Source organism: Channa argus, chromosome 1 (assembly GCF_033026475.1).
Source record: "Channa argus isolate prfri chromosome 1, Channa argus male v1.0, whole genome shotgun sequence".
Taxonomy (NCBI): domain Eukaryota; kingdom Metazoa; phylum Chordata; class Actinopteri; order Anabantiformes; family Channidae; genus Channa; species Channa argus.
In genome coordinates this window covers 43,173,776-43,182,565 of record NC_090197.1, presented here as the reverse complement: position 1 = coordinate 43,182,565, position 8,790 = coordinate 43,173,776, and positions in this window count along the sequence as shown.

Sequence of the window (8,790 nt, the reverse complement as noted above, 5' to 3'; positions counted from 1 at the left end):
GATAAATATTTTAGAAACATCTGAAACATCAGAGAATGGTTTATCAACTATTAATAAATGTATTAGTTAAGTCTTATTGAAACATTCAATAGGATTCCTTTCAATCAGAGGTGAAAATGTACAGCTTAATACCTTAAGCAAAGCTGCCAATGCCGGACTGGCAGAATGTTCCAGTAGATGCAGTTTTAACAAATGTTATTTTGAAAAAAGTTCCACATTTAGTTAACAGGTTGTGAACAGTGGTTCTAACTAACAGTATGTAACTCTGATAAATTACCTTTTTCTGTATTTGTTTCAGACATTAATTTTCCAGAACACACACAGCTTGCTGAAAGGACCTTGAGACAGCGAGGCTCTTCAGTAATGGTTCGATCAGGATGTTAGTCATAAAAGGGGGACCTGTAATTGCATTCATTATTGAAATGAGTCTGATCCCAGCAAATTATGCTGAAAAACAACATACATTATCTCACTGCACAGGGGTGAAGAGGAGTCTGTGGAGAGGAAGTCAGTATTGCTGCTGAAGAAATTAACACCCACCTAAAATGACTGCAGTTTTTCTTCTACTTAAGCTGGATGACATTTGTTTTGGTGGGATATCTACATGTTGCCAGCCTTGTGTAAAACAACAGTTTCCCACAAGAAATGAAACGAGAATAAATCTTTACTGCAATGCATCAAATGAATCCCCAGACTTAGACAGTCACAATGGAATATGTTTTTCTTTTTTTTTTTCTCCTTTTGCTAGACATACAAACAAACCTCACACAAACCTCACAGTGTTAACAGTGAGATAATACCAAGAGACAGGGCTGCAGTTAAACCTCCAGCAGCAGGCTGAAGTGCTTCCTTTGGGTTTCAGCCAGTTTCAGAGACATGTGGCTTAATTTCTTCGCTGTGGTGGAAACCTTTCATTCCCTGTCATTTGTCAAAATCTGTTTCTCACACTTCAGGTAACTAAATATGAACAGTCCTACAATCAGATAAATAAAAAATGTAGATACGTTTAAACATACTGGACAGTAGCAGTCCACGATTTCTCTACACCCAGTCATTTATCTTAATTTTAACATTGTCACAAGTGATTTAGGTGAAAAGCTGCTGAGAGTCTTTAAACCTTGTCAAATTTAATACTGAGCCTGATCAGTCTTGAGAGAGCAGAGCACTGATGATAAGGTGGCAGTAAGCTCTGACTCAAAGGATAATTCAAGCTTGTAGAGACTTAGTTCTACCTTAAAGGATTAGTCTGGTGATATGCTACACATCAGTTTAAGTCCCATAAATAGAACAAAACCAACTCTGTATTGATCCTAAGAATTTCTCGCCTGGCATATAACATATTCTCCATTGCCTTCCAAATGCTATTAAGAGGACAGCAATAATCCACACTGTGTCACCGGCTGACATGTGCCCTCATTACGATAAAGGTGGACACTGTTGTTTATTTTGTGTTGATTGCACATGCACCATGGTGACATAAACACTTTCTAGTGTGCCAAATGTGCATTAATTTTAATTTAATCTCTAATTGGGTTGGTACTCAAGTGTTTTCTTCAAATACGCTTCGAGATTCAGATCTTGGGAGATAAAAAGAGATATCAAGCTCTGGCTCCTAGATGTTCTGTAAATTGCTTTGCTCTTCATCTTGAAATAGTTCGAGCTGATCTGAAACATGTCTTGGGAAAATATAAAAATACTTTCCCTAAAATGACTCGACTCTTGACAAGGTAGACTCTTTGAACTAAAGCAGGATACATGAAGGGCTCCTGAAACATTTATAAGAACAGAGCACTATGAGTCCTATGATTCTAAAGGACAAAACTGTTGACTATAAACTTGGACGTTTGGGTAAGCTCTGTAATAATGGAGTTAATTGCTTCATATGCCTTCAATATCCTTCGGGACTTTACTCTTTTATATTCATGCCTCAACCTAAGTAAATAATATGTTTAGTCATATGAAATATCTCTTTCAATTCATCAACCTTTCTCTTACACTTGTGTTTTATGTCCCGTGAAACTGGCCGCTGTGTTATTAATCTATTCATAATGCACACGGGGAGCTCTGTTAAAACAGCAAGCAGCGCTCTAATGGCATCTAAAGAGACCATATCTGAATTAAAGGTAGAGTGTGAAAATCAAAAGTCATTGTAGAAATGAGACATTTACATATAGAGGGTCTGAGCAGCCTGAGTGATGAGGCAGTTACCCTACAACATCTGCTCTTTCAATTACCATGAGAAGAGAGATAGAGGAAGAGCAGTTAAAAGATTAGAGAAACTCACTCGCTCATTGAGCGAGTGAAGTTTAATATGATTGCTTCCTCAGGTTAGAAAACAGTGGTGTTTACTATTGTAAATTGTTTCCCAGTATCAAGCATGACTAAATGTGAACACCTCTGTGACCAGAGAAGCTTATTTCAATAGTTTTTGATTAATTTTAGTGGTACGTTTTCTAAATTTGACAGTTCATCTCTCTCTGTCTGTGCTTTCAAAGCTTGATTTCCCTGCTGTTTTTCACATTTACTAGTCTAATCTAAACATGTTATTAACCTTGGTTATTGGACTAGTCATTTAAATCCCAGGGAAATATTATCAGTTCCTTGGAAAATCATTTACCCTTAATGGTCGAGCTAGAATCAGACAAACAAAGGAAATGAGAGGTTGCTGGTATACAGAATGTTAAAAACGTGTGATATAGATTTTCATTTTGCAATTTTTAGGTTTTATGCTGTTTGATGGACAGTTTATCAGCACAATGCACAGCCCACGTGACTCAGATCTCAAATGCAATTCGTAAAAAAGTTTTCACACAGCTTTAAATAGTTGAGCAGACTTAAAGGTGATATTTCAAGCACAACCACCTTGTCAGTTGTTTAATATGCTGAGGAAATATTAGGTAAAGTATCTCGAATAAATATCAATAAGACAATAATTGCACTATTTACTCTATTACTACTATTTACTATAACTGCAAAATGTTATTGACTTAAAGTAAAAACATAATAAAAATGAAAAGTACTGACCTTACCGACACCCATGGATCATAGAGTACTGTAAGAGTGAGAGGGATGTTTCTCTTCATGTACCGTGCACTTCTTGTGCCTTTGGGAGACAAATAACATTTTCCATCTCTTTGTGATGGGCAGTAAAGTATTTGTAATTCCAAAAGTTGTATTCTCTTGAGTAAAAACAAATACCAGGTTATAAAGATGGGGGTGGTTCAATTGTTTTTGAATTGCAAATCAGTGTGCAAAGTGCACAATTTTGGTGCATCTCAAGAAGAACAGAAATTCAAGCAATGATGGAAAACTAAATAATGCCAGGTGTTTCCTTGGTGGTTGTTTATGATCAGATTTTGCATGTTTTCTTTGTGTGACTACTTGAAGTAACCTTGTTTGCAAAGACTCAGCAACTGATTACTTCTAAATATAGACAAAATTGTTCATACAGCACTGCAGGGAAGACAATAATCTGTACATCTCAATATCTTTTTCTATGTCACTTCACTCTCATTTCCCCATGTTCATTTACAAAAATACTCTTGTCTTCTCTCTTAGAGAAAGAGATACAGCAGTTGGTGGTAAATCTGCTGACTGTCCTATCACTCCACTATCAGTGGCTGCCCCCACTCTGGCTCCCCCAGAGGCAGCTGAGTTAATATGTGACTGAACCTTATACATTTATGCTGTTTCAGGAAAGTTTAGTGGCAGAATAGATTTGTAGAGTCACTGACAGATTGCTATGAGGAGACAAACTGGCAGGAGCCTTCACTCATCTGAAATAGGACTTTTAATTGGTGTCCTGTCTCATGTTGGTGCAAAGTGAGAGCAACAACAAAGAGAGAACCTATGTTTATCTCGTCACCCTATTAAGCAGCGGAGCAGAGGAAGACAAGATGAGAGGAAGAACGGAAGGCAGAGGGGAATGGCTGAGCTGTGGATTTGAGCTGAGCTGATGTTTTCCTTTTCTTATGCACTGCTCACAACACCCAGAAGGAAGGTCTGTTACGTAAAGTATCTGTCATTACATTTGAGTATGTGAGTAAAATATTAATTTGCTTGTTTCAGTTCTTACTAACTTTTCACCCACTGATAGTTTTGGTGTAATAAAACAGTTGCTCACATGATTTGAACACTGTCAACCATGACAGACATCCTTGTCCTTACACCAAATCTGTAACAAAGTACAGCCTGCTGAGCTCAGCCACTCACACACCAGCAGTGTCTTTAATAAGAATATATGAGAACTATTTTATGTTCCCAGTGGTAGTATGGGTAATAAAAGCTGATTGTAACATTTAATGCTATATTAATAACTAACCTTCCTATGGCTTGGTTGACACCATAAAAACAAAACAGCACTTGACAATGAGTCGTTTTAGCCTTAATTGCTTTTTTTAATCCACATGCCAGTATCGCAGTCAGTCTGTCTTAAAAAGTACTTTCTTTCAAGGCTGCGCTACACAACTTTCCAATTTGGTCACCAAAACAGACAGCAGTAGATATTAGATTTGAAAGACAATGAAATTTTGATGCATTTCAGTATCCACACATCATGACTTAAATATTCTCTTCTTGATTGCTAGTAGGAATGGGACTGATGAAATGAAATTACCTCAGTGGCTGGTTTATCTGCCATTGCATAGTCCAGTGTGCCTGCTGCAGTATGGGAGAAAATATTTAGCTCTTTACAAGATTCCATCTTCTATGTACAAACATTTGGCTATTTGACCATTCCCAGAGCATGGTTTTTAATCTGCATTTTTACACAGAAATCTTGGCTGACCAAATGATGGCCACACAAGTGAGGGGACGGCAAGATGTAACAGATTATAATCTTATCTAAGGCTGCACCTTACATTTTATTTCCCACTTGGCACATAAAAACCTCCACACACCTCAAGTATATGGTTGTGAAAATGGCCATTTTGTGATCAGAATATACTGTAAATGCATCATGATACTGATGTACATACTTGTATATACAGTACCCTCATGTTAGATAACTAAAAAGAGTAAGAGGTGAGGAAAGACTTATTGTAACATTATTAAATGCAGTTTAACACTGACTACAGTAACTGCTGGAGTATCAGCCACATCAGTGTGCCTGCTGGGCTAACCATCACTATGGACACTGTGGATGCTAGAGGAAAGAAAAATTGTGTGCAAAGCAGGAAAAGAAAAATACACTATGCAGACACAAAGAGGCAAAGGAGGAAGACGAGGGCTTTAAGAAAGAAATTATTTAGTCAGAAAACTTTGGTTTGGCTTTTTACTTTATGTGCGTCAGCGCAATTCTGTTCAGTCTTTTTCTATTTTGTCAGCAATAACAGAAGAGATTTTGTTGAAAACATTATGAACAGAGTTGAACACACCCACACAACAGAACCTCAGACCACTCTCACTTTACTTCCCCTTGTTTTTTTATAAATGTTCTGTATTCATTTTTTCTTCCAAATGTCAGTAATTAAATGTCACTAATATTATGAAAAAAAAAGTACTTTACTCTTAATGTCAGTATTATTTTATACTGTAATGTTTAGTAGATATTGTTAAGAAAACATGATTCTTGCCTCACAGCTAGAAGGTTTGAACCTGCAGGCCTGCTGTGGCTCTTCTGTGTAAAGTTTGCATGTTCTCCCTTTGCTTGCATGGGTGGAGTTTCTCACAATCCAAAGACATGTCGTTACTGCTGACTTAAGTTACTGCCCATTAAGTGCAATTGTGAGTGTAAGTGATTGCCTCTCTGTCAGCCATGCGATAGACTGTCTGAGGTGAAGACTTTACATATTATCACTACCTTGCAAACATCATATTCCTATTATTCCCCATGTTTGGTGTCATACATGAAGAAACAAGTTCTTAAAAAGCCAGCTAATATCCCACAAACACATACCATGATTATGGCTCTATGACTCACTTCTGGTACTGCTAGTACTAGCGCCAATGTAATGTACTAATGTACTAACAGTACTTCTTACACAACCAACAACCACAATAACACTAAATTATAGTAACACAAGTACAATTTACCTAGTAAAACCCACTATCAACCACATTGGCAATGAATTTACAAATACTTGCTTTTGGATATGTCTTTTTTCCATGGAAGCCATTGGGACTAGTCATGATAGGAAAACCACAAGTGTAAATAATAAAATTATTAAAGGCAGAATTCAATGTTTCTGCTTCGGTGTCAGGACCTTGGCATTGTGCTGCTGGTTCACTATCATTGCTTTTTGGACACTTGAATAGAACCGAACCAACCTTATTGTCACTCATAACACCTGTGCTTTTCCAGTAAGTCCATATATCTGCTGTGTGAGAGGCATTTTCTCTGAAAGTTTGGCCTTCCTAATTAGTTATTTATTTTTCAGCACACTCCTTAGTGACCTAATTTAGGATGCTAAGGAAAGAAGCTCATGATTTTTAATGGATTTTTTTTGCGGAAGTTTTTGGATTTTCTGAACTAATTTGAATACCCAACAATATTAATTACGTTAGAACTTGCCATTAATTTTGGATTAATGGTGTATACCCATTAGATCTTTACGACAGCATAGTAACTTTGTTCATATATGCTCATTGATTTGTGGTGGCAAACTTAGTCTCACCCAATTAAAACAGCTCTGCATAACAACTGCTGTGTAAGGATTTATAATTCTGTCTTAATTAGATGCTTTCTATCACCCACACACAATATGCCAAAATGTAACATGTGGGCGAATGTTTGGTAACTAACAGTAACACAAATATATGCAGTTGGGCTGTTTCAGTCGTCACAATTGGGAAGCTCATCACCAGGTAGAGGGTTGTATTTTAGATTTCTGCTGAAACAAAAACGCTGTGCACATGCAATGCTGACTAAAGCTTTTATACTTGCATTTGGTTGTTTTTGTTCCTTTTCGTTTATTGGTGTAATGGTAGCATGTGCTACACAAAAGAGCAGCAAATCAACATTTATGTTTTATTCTTTTTGTTAATTGTTGACATTTAAATGTCAGGTTAGCAAAATCAAGCACCTCAGTTTTGTGTCCAACACTATCTTAGGCAATGTTGCAAAAAATCTGGAGTATTTCTACTGCTGTCCAAGAGCTGAACTGTAAGCATGGTCTATAAAGTCCATTAATCAAGAAATCCCCCAGTATTCTGCTGCACTCTGCTGGTGGTGAATGAAGAGGACAGATGCCATCTGTCCATGAACATCATGCAAGCCATTAAAATACACTTTTGTTAATCAAAGTAATTGTTTAATCTTTCTAAGATACCTATATTTTTGTACATGTTTCCTCCCTTGTAAACAACTAAGCCAATCAATACAAACACAAAGCTCATAAAGTGGATGATGACAGAATGGATGTTCTTTTCATTTTGATGTAACAGCATATTCTCTGCCAACACTGATGCACATTTGATTACTCATTCCCAACCTTTGCTTTTCCATGTGTACTAAAGTCCATGCCACCTGTGTGTAATGTGCCACTTATACACTGTTTATTCCTTTAATTTATTAAATGTGTTTGTATTCTATTTTATCTATTTGTTTTGGCAATGCATAAATATAGGACACTGATGTTTGCAGTATCAAACAACAAAACACTCACAAAATAATGAATGAAAAGTATCTGTGGTATCACAAGGATTTAACAAAACGGCTGTATTGGAGGGTGTAAAGGACCTCTGATCTCTATTCACAAGTTTTATCTTTTATTTTGTGATACTAAACATTTTCTTATTTTCACTGAGGAATGATTTTGTTTTTAATACTTTCTGTGATTACTCGTGGCTTTTGCACATGCCAGGTCTGGTAGCTTGCCTGTTTTTTGTTTGTCTACTTGAGCAGAACATCAGATAACAGCTGGACAGAAAGAAGAATGGCATCCTCGTCATCATTATTGCTCTCCCCATCGAGAAAATGTATTCAAATCATCCTCTTTTTACTGTTTGCTTTCATTCACCAGAGTCGAGGAACTGGCCAAAAAGGATGAGCAAACACTGCATCTGTGTCATATTTTACCAGCATTTTCCAGGTGAAGCCTGCTGCCATCTGCAATGCAGTAGGTACATTAGAAAACAGACACAAATGTTTTGTGGTAAATAGAATTTAACATAGGTATTTAATTTTAACTTTTATAAAGTTTGAAAATGTTTGGTTGGAGTCAGTTTGATTTTTGTCCAAACAAACCCACAAGTTGCATTTCATTGCACTCAGGTGATCTCAATTTAACCAGTGGTGTGACTTCTGTTTGCACCAATGATGGTTTATTTGAGTGTTTAAATTTGCACTGCATTTGTTGCTTATTTCCAAATAGTTTGGGGATTTTCAGATGCACTTGAAGTTAACTCAGCTGCTTGTATTTCAATTTATACATATTTGTTTGCAATTACAGTTCAATTAAATTGTATTAGGGACCAATTCCTTTCAATTGTGCGATATATGTGGGAAGCAGGACACTTGCAGAAAACTGATATAAAGTCAAAATATATGTCATGTACCTTAACTGACCTATGTCACTTTAAGTACATCACAGGAGTTTTCAGTTCTCAAAGCTATGAAATTGTGATGGACCAGTTGTATGAAATCAGAATACGGAATATAGTAAAGCTTACTTGTTAAAATCCTACAATAGATATAATACTCCCAATAATAGTTGAAAGCTTCTCTGTTATTTAAATTAGACTCATCACATTGTTTCTTAAAATTCTGCTATCACTCTGATTGATCATTATACAGAATTCAGAGTTTAAGTCAATTCAGTTGTATTTATTTGTATATGTTTCTTTTTTAAT